This window comes from Numida meleagris, chromosome Z (assembly GCF_002078875.1).
Source record: "Numida meleagris isolate 19003 breed g44 Domestic line chromosome Z, NumMel1.0, whole genome shotgun sequence".
Taxonomy (NCBI): Eukaryota; Metazoa; Chordata; class Aves; order Galliformes; family Numididae; genus Numida; species Numida meleagris.
In genome coordinates, this window is record NC_034438.1 from 69,832,298 (window position 1) to 69,848,471 (window position 16,174).

At 51.4% G+C, this 16,174-nt stretch overlaps 1 long non-coding RNA gene across 1 annotated transcript; it reads left to right on the forward strand.

Annotated features, from left to right (window-relative positions):
* LOC110389735 lies at positions 1,108 to 15,093 on the forward strand. The gene is made up of 2 exons (XR_002433360.1): positions 1,108 to 7,210; positions 8,061 to 15,093. It is a non-coding gene; the product is annotated as an uncharacterized LOC110389735 (long non-coding RNA).

Sequence of the window (16,174 nt, forward strand, 5' to 3'; positions counted from 1 at the left end):
CTTGCAGAGAAATCAGGTCTGCATTCCTAGAAGATCTCTGCTGGACTCTCAACAACACTAAATGCTGTGTGTGTATAAATGACAGCGCAATACCAAACGCACAAGTGAGCAGCAGCCCAGAAACCGGGAAGAGCTGGGCTGGGCAGCCCACTGCTCTGCAGGGCTGTCTGTCCAGGAGCTGATGATCTCAAGCATTCTGCTTTGGAAGAACAACAACACGTTATCTGCTCCACTCACGTACCACACAGATAACTGCTCTTTCCTCTTTTGCTCTCCACCCATGTAAGATTGTCACCCCGTTGAAACAACTTCCTCACAGGACAGAAGCAGCTTCCTGGCCAGCACCACTTCCCAACACTGGGAAACAGCGGGAAAGCCCACTTTGACTTCTCTGCTATCTTGGGTGAGTCCTGCAGCAGAGCAGCCCCACAAGGGCCTTTGAGCTCCCAGATGACCCTCACACACCCCTTCAGTGAACCTCACGTCATACCAGCCCACCCAAGCCATGCCGTGCTGACACATTTCCGTGCTGATCGCAGCCTTCCGTGCCTCACCCAGGCATGAGGAAGCGGGTCCTCTCCCCTCACAGAGCAGGGAGCCTCGTGGAGACATCAGAGCTGCCTCCATGGCCACTGGGAGCTGCAAAAACCTTCCTACAGCATTGCTGGCTCCAGGCCTTCTGAACACGAGGAAAGCATGGAGCTACTGCAGAGTCCAGTCAAAGGCTACAAAACGTACAAAGGGGCTGGAGCACCTCTGCTAAGAAGAAAGGCTGAGAGGGCTGCGATGGGCTGGGGAAGAGAAGGCTCAGGGGGAATCTCATCAGTGTCAATAAATACCCGAAAGGAGAGTGCAGAGAAGACAGAGCCAGGCTGTTTTCAATGGTGCCCAGGGCCAGGACAAGAGGGAGTGGGCAAAAACAGAAACACAGGAGGTTCCCTCTGAGAGTCAGGAAACACCTTCTCGTGCAGGGGACAGAGCAGTTGCACAGGTTCCCCAAGAGAGTTTGTGGAGATGCTTAGAACCTGCCTGGTGATGGTCCTGGGCAGCCTGTTCCAGCTGGTCCTGTTCTGATCAGGGGATCGGACCAGAGGATCTCAACAGATCTCTTCCAACCTCAGCTGCCCTGTGATTCTGTGACTTCAGGTCTTCTGTGCACACTGTACTGAGAACACCGCTGCCAGCATACCAGGATGCGTGCTCCTGTGCGTGGACTTTCAGCCCCATAAACCTGAAGCCTGTCGTGCAGCCCTGGTTTTTCGGGCTGCTCCTCCAGCGGGGAGTGGCAACAATAAGTTTCTTCCCCATTTCATGTAAGCTGCTGTTTGGAGAGACAATCGTTTTCAAAACAGGGTCAAGGCAGCAAATAGCAACTGGTAAAAGGGATGATGGGGAGAAAATGGAGGAAAATACACCAGCGTTTTGTCAACAGGGCAGATCTTTTTTTCTCTACTGCAAAAACTTGCACCTCTCCCTTCGAAAATTGTATATTTGTGCATTTGAAAGAGAGAATTGAATGTTTTTTCACAGTCCCATAGCAGTACATTTCCCCCGAATGTTCTGGGGAATTAATGGTGTTAGATTTTTCCGAGCACTAGAGAGCTGGCTTCAGTTCACTGAGTCCCTGCTTTTACACATCCCTGTCTGATCAGGGAGAGACAGCAAAGGCAAAGCCCAACGACTTGAAAATGCTGAGTGTGCAGCGCTGGGTACAACCAGCTGGAGGGTCCTCAGCTCACCTCTGCTTGTGGGGCAGCAAGAAGACAGGCTGCCCTTGTCAGCTCCGTGCAGCCCATCCCTTCGCAGGGGAAAGGCTGGCTGCTCTGCAACAAGAAGGTTGGCTGTTCTGCTTGGAAGTCAGGGACTGATCGCTTCGTCTCCATCGAGAGCTTAGAGCACTGCCATGAACACTATGAGGGAGGTACTGGGAGCAGCAAAACAATGATGCGACCAAACCACCCAAGGTCCTGTTCTAAGAGGAGATTTCAACTCCAGGGAAGAGCAAGGTCTCTCTCATTTCCTTAATGGAGGAGGGGTCTCATAATCACGACTTAAGTTAAATTCAGTAAATCTACCTTTGGGTCCAGTTTCCTCCTTGACTGCCAAACCTCTCAAGTCCCTCCCGTGTCACAGTACCCACGGGTAGCATATCCCTAATCCGAGAAGCACCTGGAGCTGAGTTCTCCCATCTGAGGCAGAAGATCCCCACACACGTGCGGTTCAGTCTGGTGCAAGTCTCAGCACAGCAGCTGGTGCTGAACGGATGAAAGGACAAAAAAGGAGCGGTGAAGGGACCATCAATCCCATGCAGCATAGGACAGAGCCCTTCGCATCCTGGAGACAGGAGGAAGGCAACACAGCCTTTGCAGTCCAAGGATCGCTCTTCCCTCCCTCCCTCCTTACCAACCTAGCCTAACTCCCAGTGTCACTGGTCACCTCCTGAGAAGAAGAAGCTGGGATGGAGGGAGATACTGCAGGCTGTACCAGTGTATGTACGTCTCTAACCACACGGCTGATGCAAAGAATGCGTAGCATCATTCTCTTCTCACCCAGCTTTCAAAGACCAGGACTTAGGAGCTTGTGTACATCGCTCCTCCCTCTTCCAACAAAGAGCATTTAGGGAGGTTTTTACCTGAAAGATGCTGGAATAGGACACAGAGATCTCTGCAAGCTTTCCCAAGGTCTCAGCTCACCACTGATTGCAGCAGTCAGTCAAAGCAAGCTTTTCAAGGCTAAACAATATTTTCTAGACAACTTTTGCCCATTGACCTGTGCAGCCCTGCCACTGGAAGCACTCTCATCTCGTTAAAGAATATGCCGTGCTGTACATGAAAAAAAGTAAAAAACATCCATTTGCCTCATGGTTCCTTATTGCTGGCACAAACAGTGAAAGCAGTTCCTCTGTCTCTGCATGCAGGATAATGAAGGAGACTGAAGCAGACATAGCAAGGACATATAGCTAGTTATAAAAGATTCCCTGAAGCCCCTCACAACAGGCATTCCTGGATTCCTGAGGTGAAAGAAGGACACAATATGGACCACCTTGAGATAAAGATCTGATCATGTGAAGAACCTTAACCGCAGAGCAAAGGAGCACTCGTGCAAGTGTAAAAAGATCCCCACCTCTTGTCCAAGCTCCAACATGCAGCGGAAGGAGGCAGAGAAAGGGAGGCCATAGTTGCAGCTCCTCACATTTGCTAAGAGAAAGGGGCATGACTGTGAAAGCATTCCCTGGTTCAACCCTTTGAAAGCAGCAGGGATTGCGACGAGGGGCGCAGCATAATGGAGACCCAAGGTAACCAGAGAAATGTCTGCAGTGTAGAGCACAGAATGCAGGCTTAAGTGAAAAAAATGGGTCTGCACCTAGCCCTACTGTTTCTGGGTATGCACAGGTTGAGTCACAGATGCAGCGAGCACAGCAATAGCTCATGCAAGATCTAGTATTCATCTCTAAGACTGCTGTTTTGCAAGACCTCCTGTTAAAGATGCAGTCATATCGTCCTTGCCCCTCTTGGGTCTGTTATCTTAAGGGAAACTAATGAAGCAGAAGTGATTCTCAGCAGCGGCCAGAATGAATGACACTCCTTTTCCAATCAAAAAGTTGCTCAGAAAACCACGGGGGTGCATTGATAGCATCAGACTCATCCTCCTTGGCTCTTCTGTGTTTGCCAGGCATAAATGTGGAAAGACTTACATGACGTCTAAAGAAATGATGGTTAAAGATGGAGAGTGTATGTATGCCCACCACCTGCCCTCAGAAATACAATTCAGCAACACTGAAGGGACTTTGCTCTGCTTTAGCTCTGACTCCTTCATGAGGCTCACCTGTGAAATCTGACTGCCAAAGTCCAAGATCTTCCCTGAAGGTGTGAGTTCCTAAAAAGGGCTGCGAAGACGAAGGATGTCTGGAATACCCAGCAGCAGTCTTGGAAGACCTGTGCTACCCTTCAGGAAATGCCAAATAAATGGGTGTACGCAGGTCTGAATGAATGGACACGTGCTTCACTGTAGGCCAACAAGTTCCCACTCACCCTGTGGTATCCCACTCACACCATATTCCCCTGCACTATGCACAACATTTGTGAATTCTGGGTGAATTTCTCTCGCCCCTGAATAAAATAAGCACAAGATAAAAGCAAGAGCCATGTTTGAGGAAAACCAGATATGTGATAGCCTAACCCAGACCCAAGCGAGAGCACCTTCCCCTCTGGTGCACAGTGTTGTGTCACTGCAGCAACATCAGCTCTAATGGTCCGAAAACTCACGAGGTTGGCAGCAGCCCATTCTGGCCTTTCACTGGTTTTGGTGGCCTTGGTGTAGTGTGTAGACAGTGCCGGGAGCCGGGGGGCTTACAGACCAGCAAGTTTACTTTCCTCAGACTCTGATGAAGCCTGGAAGGAAGACAGTGGGCACCTTAGCTCCTGGAGATGCCAGCCCTGGCTGTGGCTCCGCACACTGCCACCAGCTGACTTCTAGCACATGCTCCTGGTCTCTTCATGTGCTGGCATCTTCACCACGTCCTTACTTTTGCTTTCTCTTGCTCAAAAAGCAGAAAATTAATACACTGGGGGGGAGGGGGAATGGACTTGAGCAGAACAGGCTCATAAAAAGCATGTGGTGTGGGACAAATGGAGCACAAATGGATGGTGGTCACATCCCAGCAGGACGCAGAGGGAACTGGTGTCCCTGTGGCAGAGCTGAGATCCCCTCAGCTCACCCGGGCACCACGCAGGAGGTGCAGCTGTGCCAGCAACCAGCCTGCACTGCAGGGAGCAGGAGGAGCTGTGAACCAGACCTTGCCTCCTTCACTGTGAGTAAGCATGCACATCTCCAGCAGGGGCTGCGAGCATCACTGGGCCCGCTGCACCAGCCCAGGGAGGAGTCTGGACTACATAAAGGCCAGATGTGAGATGGGTCTGTAACCTAAGCAGGATGTTCAGGGGCAGGAAATCCCGCTTAGCATGCCTGGCTCCTGCATGACACGCTCCAGGCGTGCCAGCCTTCTGCTCCTTCCCAGTCCCAAGGGACTAGCAAACCCCAAGGCATATGCCATCTGCTGCCCCGCAACTCCATCACGTCACACGCGCAACATGTAACACCAGATCTGCACACAGGAGAGGAGAGATGACACCATAAGGGCATGTGAGCCAGAACCTCCATTCACTCATGCGCTGGCTGCCAGGCAGGACCTTCATTTTTTATCTCCCAGGTGCACACAGCAGAACGGTCAGCCTCCAGGACCCAGCCACCACGCCGAAGGGCTGAGCGTGCATATCTGCTTCTGGAGCTGGGACTTTTTTCTGCCATCCACCCTGACTCAGCAAAGTGCCAGTGACCATTTTCCCAGGACTTCATGTGAGGGGAAGGGCCGAGCAATCCCCCAATGGGTGCTGACTATTTTCTTTCATCCCAAGCACATTTCTTTCTCTGAATATGCAAACAGGAGACAAGGCAGCCCAGCTCCGTGCTGAAATACCGAAGCATGGCACGAGCTGTCTGTTCCCAGGACAGACACATGATGCACATTACAAAAGCGCAGGGAAAACCAGGCTGAGCAGAGTGCTCCAGCCTCCTCCACGAGCACTTCAGTTCAGCTCATGTTTCTCAGCAGCAGCAACACACATGGCAGAAAAAGCCATCAGTGCCAGGCACTGCAGTCTGAACCAGTGCCGGGCAACTTGAGAATTCAGTGGCCAGTGCTAGGGAACAGGACTAAGGGCACGTGGCTTAAAAAATCCTTAAAGCTTCAGCGTGGAGATGAGGAGGGAAGCTGCGATAACAGGCACTGATTAAAACCTAGCAATGACCACGGAGCTACAGCTGATCATGATCTGGGCTGGGGCAGACTAACAGAGCAGGAACAGAAAATAAATGTTGTGGTTTCATCTGCAGCAAGCCTGTGTGCAGCAGTGCTTCATCTGCCCCTATGGCCACGCTGTTCCTTCTGCAGGACGCCTGCCATCTTCCTTTCATGCAGTTTACAACTGAAATACTTAACAGCCATATGAAGAGTTGCAATTCTTCACACCCAACGCAAAAGGGTGGGATCACATAATGCTACTGCAGAGCAATCTGCTTCATTATGGCACCATGCTGCAAGCCAAGCTGATTAGCCACAGCCATCACAGCTGCCAGTGACAGGTCAGAACGGCTCCTGTCAAACATAGCACTGCTCAGAGCCATTATCAGAAGTGGTCCAAGAGGAGGTGAATGACAGAAGTCTGAGTTTGCTTGGCTGATGTAACATGTGAGTTTAAGCCTTCTGCTACGTCCCCATGAAAACAAGCAGGCTCTATTCCCCTCAGACTGAAAGCTGCACGGAACTGCAAAATGGATGCGCAGAGGGAAGGCACAACCCAGGCGTAGAGCTGAACGAGAGAGGAACGGGTCTGATGGGATCAGACCTTCAGAAGCAGAGGTTACAACATACCGTGGAAAGGGAAGGAAGGAGACGGAGGTACAAAAGCCCTGAAAGGAAGGGAAGAGGGCATCCAGAGAACTCACAGCAAATGGATGAACAAGTCCAGAGGGCAGAAGAAACATCTCATTTGGCCGGGACCACCTGGGTCTGTGTCAGTGTCAATTCTGGAAGGGCCCTGGGCTTAGAAAATTTTTCAAGCTAACCAGGCTGAGACCACTTGTGAGCTGAGGCCGGCTGCCTGCAACATAACTGGCCCGGGCATTTTTTCAGGGAAGCCTGGCTCCAGGCTGCCCCGAAACAACCTGAAGCCAGCGGGCACAGAAAACGTTTCAGAGCAGCTTGGCACAGAAATTCCCTGGGGGTGTGTTCCAGGGCCTCCGGGCACAAAAAGGCTTTTCCTGAATGGGGTGAGACACACAGCTGGTGAAGGGCGTTGCTGCTGATAACCAGATGCTATCTCCAGTGTGCCTGCCCGGGCGCAAAGCACTGTGTCACTGCCAGGAGAAGGCATGCAGACTTTGTTTTACTGCTGTCGTCAAAACCACGTTGGCTTTTTCAGCCCTCCTCACCCAAAATGCCCGCTTCATCCCGCTCTTCGCTACCAGTGGAGCGTCACGTTAGATCAAGGATCCCTCACAAGACTGTGCTGCAATCCCGGTGCTGAAGCAGGGCGCGTGAAGGCTGCGTGAGCTGCAGAAGCAGCGCTCAGTTCCGCCCATGCTGGCTTTCAAGGCTGAATAGCAGCTTGTACGGTCTAGCAGAATGCTGCCCAGAACCACTGACTTTCAGGTAAGCAAAAGGGGGAACAGAATTCCCATTTCTGCCGCCGATCCCAGGGCTGATCTCAGAGCTCCTGGAGGGCAGTCTGGCACAGCACCACCCGATAAACAAGACTTGCATCCTCTCTCCATCCATGCATCAGAAATGCTCACACTCCTCAGCACACCTCACACCTGGGCTGAGAGCTTTCCAGCTCATCCTGTGCAGTAGGGATGGCACGAGCCCCTTGTCAAGTAACTCTTTCCTTTTCTCTTGGTCTGAAGGGTTCAAATACCCACCGGGGACATCTAAGATTAATGATTACCTTTCCTTCGCTCTCAACGAGCCTTCCTTTTCTGTGCAACCTGTGCTGAGCACGGCCTGCACTGCACCCCAGCAGAGAGCTGCCCCGGCACCAGGAGAGCGTGGCTGAAATCCTGCCGGCCCCCGGAGACCTGGCTCCACAGCACCCCTTGGGAAAGCACTGATGGGGCAATCTTCCACAACGCTTTTAAGTGCTGTTTCCTTTTGCTCCTAGGCAGGTTCCCAAGCTCTGCCTTTCCCTCATTACCCACTATGTAAAGCACCGGATGCCCAGGATGCAGCCTGACAAGTTGGACGCTCTTCCCCCCTGCCTCCCATCAGAGGAATTCATAGCTCTGAATGATTTTTTTGAGGTCCTAATCTGAGTGTTAGCAATAATTTGAAAAGCAGAAAGAAAATACATCTACCCTTTGTTCCTTCTCTTGCAGGCTGGGTCAAAAAGAGGTAAAACGGGGACAAATAAAGGAATGCAACCACTGATAAGGGGAGATTTTGAAAGCTACTGTGAATATTTCAACATGCAACGCCACGAAAACTTTTCCCTTTTCTCTTTCAGAATGCTCAACTTGTATGGCACCGGTAATGTCTTATCCCTGCCAACCTCATCATTTTTAGGGAACATTTCTAAAGCCAAAAAATAAATTATATATTATAATAAACGGTGAGAACACCGTTCACAAGTATCCGAGGAGAGTGCCACAAGAGAACCAGGCCTCCAACGGCGTGCAAATAAACAGACTGAAACTGACACAAGGATTGATGGCCAAAAGTCTCCAGAGAAGAGGTTCGTCCACTTTTCAGCCCTGTTTCAGCTGTCCACAAAACAAAACTTTGGCGTGCATTCAGCTCCAGGTAATGAAACCAAACAAAGCGAGAATCACCGGCCTTCCCCAGATCTGCTTAGATCCATGGTCTTCCCTGGCTGCTTTCCTTCTACCAGCTCAGTTTCATTCCGCTCATCCTCCTCCTGCCAAATCCTCGCTCCTCCCTTTCCCGTCATCTTCACATTTAGCCCTCCCCATCCAAAAAATGAATTATGTAACTTGCTTCCAAAAGAAGAGAGGAGTCACCCTGGGAGACACAGCAAAGCCGTGGCTCTGCCAAGGCTAGTCGGCTAACGGCAGTTTGCTAACACACGGGGACAGAGGACAAGATCAGGACAGACATGAAATCAGCTCCATCTGCCCCACACCGCATATCACGCGGAGTACGGGACCCAGGAGGGACAAGGCCACTCCAAATACGCCAGGGCGTGCAGGAAGGAATCAGCGAAATGCATGACTTTAAATAAAGTCATTAATATATCATGGAACGCTGCTGGTTTTCTGCCTGAGAGCCAGCTACGCGCACTGTGAATTTCATGGCGTGACTGCGTACCGAGCGGGCTGTACAGAGGAGCTCCATAGAAGCACCCACCCTCCTCCCTCCACGCTGCCCCCCAGCAGGTTTACACTGCAGCCAGAAGACATCTGCCTCCTGCTCTCATGCAGTCCGTGCTCAGGCACAAGGTCTGGCTCTCCGAGGCCCCACGTGAAGAGGTGCTGAGCCCTGCTCAGAGCACCCTGCAGGTGCCAGGGCAGTGGAGGGACCGAGGGCACAGCCGGGTACAGCCCCGCAGGTGTGGGGTCAGCGGGCACAGCGTTTCTTACACCACCCACAGAAAACATCTCTCCGCAGGGTGCTGCACTCCAGCAAGACTCAGAAGCCTTCCAGGAGATAGCTAGAGAGACCGAACAAGCTGACCAGGTCGCGGGTCCACCCAGCTAGGCTGGGATTGTTTCCGCACAAGCAAGAGAAGGATTCTACAAACACCAGGCCATTGCATTTACTCTGAATAACGTTACCAACGCTTGTCCCACAGAGCAAAGACCTCTCTGCAGCGCACCTATTCCAGCAGACCCTGCCCCTGCTGTTAAGCAGCAGCGCTCCAAGGACAGGCTGGAGAAACACTGCGTAGAGAAGCTTCTTACTTTCTGATGGCTTTACAGCTTTCAACCTCACACTGGTCCACATGCATTTCTCACCTCTTCTAGCCCTAAGCAGAGAAGCGGCTGTCGGCTGCAACCCTGGCAGGAGTGCAGTGATGGCTAAACGAGCAAGCGTCAAGAAAGGTGTCTGCCTGTGCTCGTCTGGAGTGCCAGTGTCTTGGAACAGAGCTGGGTTTCAGTTTTCAGTCCTTTGTGTCCTTCTTTGCCACCAGCTTTCATGACAATGAAAAGCGCTCCAGTAGAAAAGGAAGTGGGAAAACATGCCCCTGTTGTTAAACCAAGCACTGTAGTCAGTTTTCTGCCAGTAACGCATACTCTTCCCTGAAGGGTTTTGGAAGACAGGACAGCATCCCTCATGCAAGCACAGATCAGGCTCAGGCATGAGCAGTCAGCCCCTTGGAGCAGGAGCTGCTCCAGCCACCCTACCCTGTGCAGCCTTTGTTCTCAGGTGATCTCACCAGAGCAGCCAGCTCTTCACAGCTCACCACGCTCCTCTCTCCCCTTCCATGAGCAGCAGCAATAGGGACAGTACTGTCACAGCTCTTAGTGAACAGCTCCCCTGTTCCAAGCAAAGCTGTCCCCAGCGACTGCATGGCTGTGGCTTTCTCCAGCACTGCCTTGCTGGAGAGAGACCGCTCACTCTCCTGGAGCCCTGCACAGGGTGACCCCCCCCATGCACCTGAGACCTTCAGTCTTCTGCTTACAGTTCTTCATGCATGGCCTGAGAAGAGGCAGAGCAGGACGTTCTTCCAGAACCACTCACCTCCAGCCCTCAGCGACACGCACCAGCAGCCCGGGGAAAGCCTGCTGGGTTGTGCTTGTAAGTCACTTAATGACAGGGTCACTAATGATACAGACCTGCTCGTAAGTACCACATCCTATGTGCCACCAGGCAGGTGGAGAGGCAGTCCATGCTTTGTAGGCTGCAAGAAAACTCGAGGAAATCCCTCAAAATACCAAGGAAGCTACTGTGCTGTCAGACTGTTGCAAGAGCAGGTGGAGGCTTCGCAAAAGCACTCCTTTGCTCCACTGACTTTGGACCATTCTCATCTCATCCCATTAGCAGCTATTGCTTCCTCATGATAAAGGTCTCTATCATAGATGTGAATGCTCCTCTCTCCTGCCGGTGACACTCGTTTATAATAAGCTCTTTCCAAGAAATTGCACATTATTAAATCTCAGCAGAGTCCTCATACAGCCACCCAGACCCTGTGCTCAAAGGGTCACACTATCCCTTTGCATTTTAAGTTCTCCTTATCTTCAGGTACAGAAGGCTCTGGGTAAAGCTGTGTGACGTGCAGCTGGCGGCAGGGAAGAAGTATTGCTAGGAACCAACCACAAGTTTAACACGTTATCTTTTCCCCAGCAACAGCAGCCAGTGGCATTGCATGAGTACCTTGAATCTTCCATTCCTCTGGTTCTGATTCCTCTCTGATTCCACAGAAACGGGCAGGTGCCATGGCAAATCACCAGCTTCCAACTCCCCTCTTAAAGTCAGCGTAATTGTTTTCTTTTGTCCAGAGAAGGCAGAAAGTCCAAACGTTAACTGCAACTCTGTTTTTGCTCAGAAAGCAGATCTACGCACAAATGACAAAGCTTGCTGGACAGGAGCGAGGAGCAAGGTAGGTAAAGCAGTTAAGCCCTTGCAGGTGGCACGGACGTATTAAAGAACACCGTACTGGAAGCAAGGGAAGTTGAAGTTGTAGCACAAAGGCATGAAGAAGGATCATGGGAAGCACAGCCCCTTCAGCCTGACTTTCATCACACAGCTAAGACACAAGAAGGAACTTCTTACTGGGAGTTGTCCAGCAGTCAAACCGGCTGCCCAAAGAGGCTGAGGAGTCTGTGCCCCCATCCTCAAAACCCAGTCAGACCATGCCCTGAGCATCGTGCTGCAGGCAGCCCTGCCCTCAGCTGGGGTCCGAGCACCCATCTCCATCTTTGGCCATACTGCAACTCTCTGAAATCTGCACGCTGATCTCTAGGGATACAGAGTGAAAGCAGACCAGAAATTTCTACGTGCATTCACCGTAAAGAAAATGTGTTCCTGGACACTGTCTGGAGGGGACTCATCAGATCAGCAGCGCTCGGGAGGGAACATGAGCTGTGACAACTCAACCAGGTGACTGAAAGCAACAAAAATAGCTGAACTGCAGTGCGTCCTCATTTAAATCCAGCTTCATGAGATTAGAAGGAAAGCGATGCTAGGTTTTCAGGGAAGGCCGGGAAAAGGAAAAAGGAGATCAAAGAAGTGAAAAAGAACAAAGCTGGTGGAAACGCAGAAAAAAGGTGAGATAGAGGGAGAGTCACCATAGCTTTTGTAAAGCCCAGCCAGGCCTCACATGCCAAACTGTGCCAACAAACATCAAAATCTCTGCGTGCTCAGGTTTCCAGCGCTCGGTACCGTCCCACACCAGAACAAGGAAGCAGCACGAGGTTAGACAGAAGGTCCTTACATTGATGGGATTTGTGTAAAATGGGAAGTTCCTGCTTTTTGAGTGCTGCAGGCTCGAGTTCAAGATAGACTCTCACCACCCTCACTGTACGCCTGCATCTCTCCCAGGAAGGATACGTTTGTGGAAATCAGGCAGATCCTCGCAGTTCTTGGGAGCACAGCTCAATCTTCCCATTCATTTCTTTACCTCCTTCCCTGAGAACCTGTTTCTGAAATCCTCCAGTGACAGAGCAGCAGCTTCCTACAAAGCTTACCAGTTCTCAGCTGCCTTGAATATTACGGAGCTTTCAAAGCTACATCTCCTTTTGTGCAAACATCTCCCTTGCTTCTTCTCCTATTCAGCCACCTCACTGGAAAAAGTGTTTCCTTCCTCAAGCAGCAAGCTTTCCTATGCATCTGACACACAGCTTTTCAGTCCTCCCCAGACAGACCTCATTCTCTCGCCATTGCCCACGTTTTCTCAACAGCTGATGAATTTTGTTTTCCTTGCTTCTGCTTTCTCCCAGCAGATCCATATTTTTCCAGAGCAGGTGCACCTACAGCTAGCATATTTCTGATTTACTAACCTGGGTGAACATGTGCTTTCTTCATCATTTACCAGATTCTTTCCTGATGGTGTTTATCAGTTTCTTGCTGCAGCATGTCACCGTGTTCTGCTCAGTATGGGATGAACCACAGCCCCTGGATGCTTTTCTTCAGGACTGCTCTGAGCCTGCCTGCATCATGTCATCCAGAGACAAGAACCTGTCACTGCTGAGATGCATCCTATTTTTCCCATGCTGTACCTGCAGCTCATCAAGGCAATCTCAAACCAGAGCCTTGCCTTCTGCAGGCTTCCTGCTCCTCTTGGTTCCTGTTTATTATTCTTCCTTTGTCCTAACACTAACAAAAATATCAAACAGCTTCAGGTGACAGGGAGAACCCTGCAAAGCTTTTCTCAATGAGTTCTCCCATTTTGATAATCAGCTGTTACTCATGCAGCCACAGAAGCTGCTATATAGCTCCTCTGCCAGATTTACATGTCTCTTACCATAGACAAGTGTATATAGTGCATGTTCCCTCATCTTGATTACATGCAGCAGCACTGAACATTGGTCTAAAGTCAAGATAAATAACATGCCCTGCTTTTACACTGTGCACTGGGCTTACCACCCTTCATGAGAGCAAATTAGAGTGGGTTGACATGGTTAGATTGCCATGCTCATTCTGCTTCTTCTGTTCACTGTCCCTCCCAGATGTTCCACTTTTTCATGTTGTTCTGACATTCTTGCTATGTAGAGGCTTACAGTTCCCTTTGTCTAGAGCTAGGGTCTCTCCTCCACTGTCTCTAGTGTCCTCAAAGACATCCTGTTCCTGGTGTGGATCCTGCAGATGACACTGAGCACGGTCTCCACACACTAGCCCTGAACACAGCCTAGCCTCAGTCTACCCCATCGGAGCCCACATTCCAATTTTTCCCTTCCTATTGTTGCAGAGGAATTTAGCCAGGTTTGGACGGGTTCTGTGTTTGTCCCACCAAGAAGCCAATATTGTCAGCAGCTGTGAGCCCTGCCAGGCAGAACCAAGCTGACAGGGTGACAGCAGGGCATGCCAGAGCTGATGGGCAGCAGTTCACTAGCTGAGCAACCAGCAGATGGACAGGACTGCACGTGGGACAGCAAAGCACTTGCCGTTCGTGGCAGCCTGACCGAGAGAGGTGCAAGTTCTCCATTACTTGCATGCTTTTTTTCTCATGGGTCTTTGGAAACTGTTTTTTTCCTAATACATGAGACCGAGCTCCAGGTCCAGCACACCAAACATCTGCGTCACCAGCAGTTTCACAACAGCAGATCAATCTTCTCCGCTGCAGGGGGAGAACTCAAGTCCCATCTGTGACTGGAGATCTGGAGCAACCCCCAGGAGTTCAGATTACAGAACAGCGAGCCAGGACTCCTGTCATAACACGTCTTCTCAGCGCTACAAAAAATCTTGCTGCTCCCACCACAGAGAGCCAAGGCTGCAGTGACATGCAGGAGAGGCTGCATTACACCTCTGCCTGCGCTGGGTTTTGCGACTTCTGGGAACCCAAGTCAATCACGCAGCAATCTGAAGCCCTAAATACCATCCATACGTGTCTTTTAAAACACCACTAGAAACCTAGGGGCTACACATTTATTGTCATGAGAGCAATAAACTGCACAGATAAAACAGTTCTCACTTCCCGGTTCACAGCTCAGTTTCACCTAACGCGGGGCAAGGAGGGGCAGTTTCCTTTCCTGCAGCCCTGCCTGGATGGGCATTGCCCTGGGGATGTCCCCAGATGGGAGCCCAGACCAGCACACCTTGGCTCGGGAGGGATCAGCACGGTTTGGGCTGTCACTTGGCGGCCAGGTGGTCACTGACACAGGAAAGAGCTGCAGGACGAGACGTGTTCCCAGCATGGCTTTCTGCAACTGTTGTCAGGGTCCACCGCTGGGAAGCAAACCCACCTTGCTGACTGCTGCAAGGCCTCCCCCAGAGCAGACGTGGTGCGTGCAGTACAAGCACTGCTTGTCTTTGACTCCTAGGCTTGCAGTGCAATACAGAGCTGCTTCTGAAAGAGGTGTCTGCTACCTGCAGCTCAGAAGGGGCTGTGCAGGGGCTCCAGGCACAAGCAGTTGTGCCCCTTCCCACAAGAAGGGCACCTGGATCTCGGAGCGTGGCCCTGCTGAGGTCCCCCAACACACAGCACAGCACAGGACAGATGGTGTGTCCTGTGGCTCTGCTGCAGCTGGAGGTGGGTACCCCAGCATCCACGCTCACTAGTGGGAATTCGCACAGATAAAACTAATGCATATGCATTTGTGGAGCTCCGTGCAGAGCTCCATTACCGCAAACGCTCAGCTTTCAAAGCCTGCCTTGGCATGCATGCCCCACCTCAGACACTTGAGCCCCTTCAGGGGAGCAGCTTAAGCTCTGTGCCACGAGAAAGCTAAGCTACAGGTGAAGCCTCACGAACAGGGCCAGCCCGGCTAGAAGTTTTATATGAACAATGCGTTCCAAAAAAATTGAAATTAAAAAATCAGCAGGTCGTTGTTTGTAAACAAAGATGGAGGAGGAGAGCCATTAGCTAAGTGATCTGACATTCCTCAATTCGCTTTATCAATCTCCATATTCATAAAAAAAAAGAAAAAAAAAAAAAAAAAGCTTAAGTGTAGTCCAGACTTCCCAGTGAATCAACAAAACCACACAAAGGGCCGCACCGGCTTCCCACAGCCTCCAGGCTGTGCATTAGCTTTTAGCGAAGGTATCTACCACATGAATAATGCAGAACATCCTCCAGAGCATCTGTACTCCAATCAATCCACAGCAGCAAATAAAAACCTTTCAGCACGCCTTTCTGCCAGGCAGTAGGACCCTCTCGCAGCTGCTCAGAGGCATGTCCTAGGAAAAAACAACGCTATCTGCCACCCTGGATGGGAGCCTTTCAGATCAGCCAGCTGGGAACCAGTCATTAAATCAGCCATCCTGCGACGGGCCCTGATTTTATCAATTGCCTTTCTTTGCCTTTTGTTCCTAAGGATCCACACCCACCGTTCGGGGGCTCAGATTAAGGGCTGGGTGCGCTTCTGGAAAACGACACGTGCCCACCCCCCAACCCCAGCCCGCTGCCTCAAAGCACAGTGGCTCTGCACCTGCAGCCTGAGCTCCCCTTCCACCCCAGAGACACCCGGTGCCCCCCGGCACAGCGCATCTCCCGCTGCAGCAGGACGGGCAAAGAGCCTCCTCCCAGCCACGTCCAAGCCAGGAGCGCCGGGACTTGCTTCAGTTGCGTCCTATCAGCAGCCCAACCTGCAGGCTAGAGGCCGGAGGATTACTGCTGGTGCGGGTGGTTGAGGGTCTGCAGTCGTGATTGTGGTGGTGGGACAAAGGGACGACTGCCGGCGAGATCCTGGAGGGGACCGTGTTCCAGAGACACGTGGCTTTCGTCAGGAAACCCAGCTGTAATTGACACTGCAAAATAGCAGCAGTTCTCCAGCGTTGCAAAAATACTTGAATATAGCGCCTGGAAACCTGGGTGTGAAAAACACTTCTGGCTGGAGTAGCAGCATTGCACAAGGAGGGCATGAACTGGAAGGTGAAGGGATTACTCAAGAAGGAAACGGGTTGTCTCCTCATTCATGAGACTGTGAGGTCTGAGCCCTCCTGACTGTGCTCAGGAGAAGCCCCACTGCCCCATATTTTCAGTGTGTGCCAGCCAGGGCACCA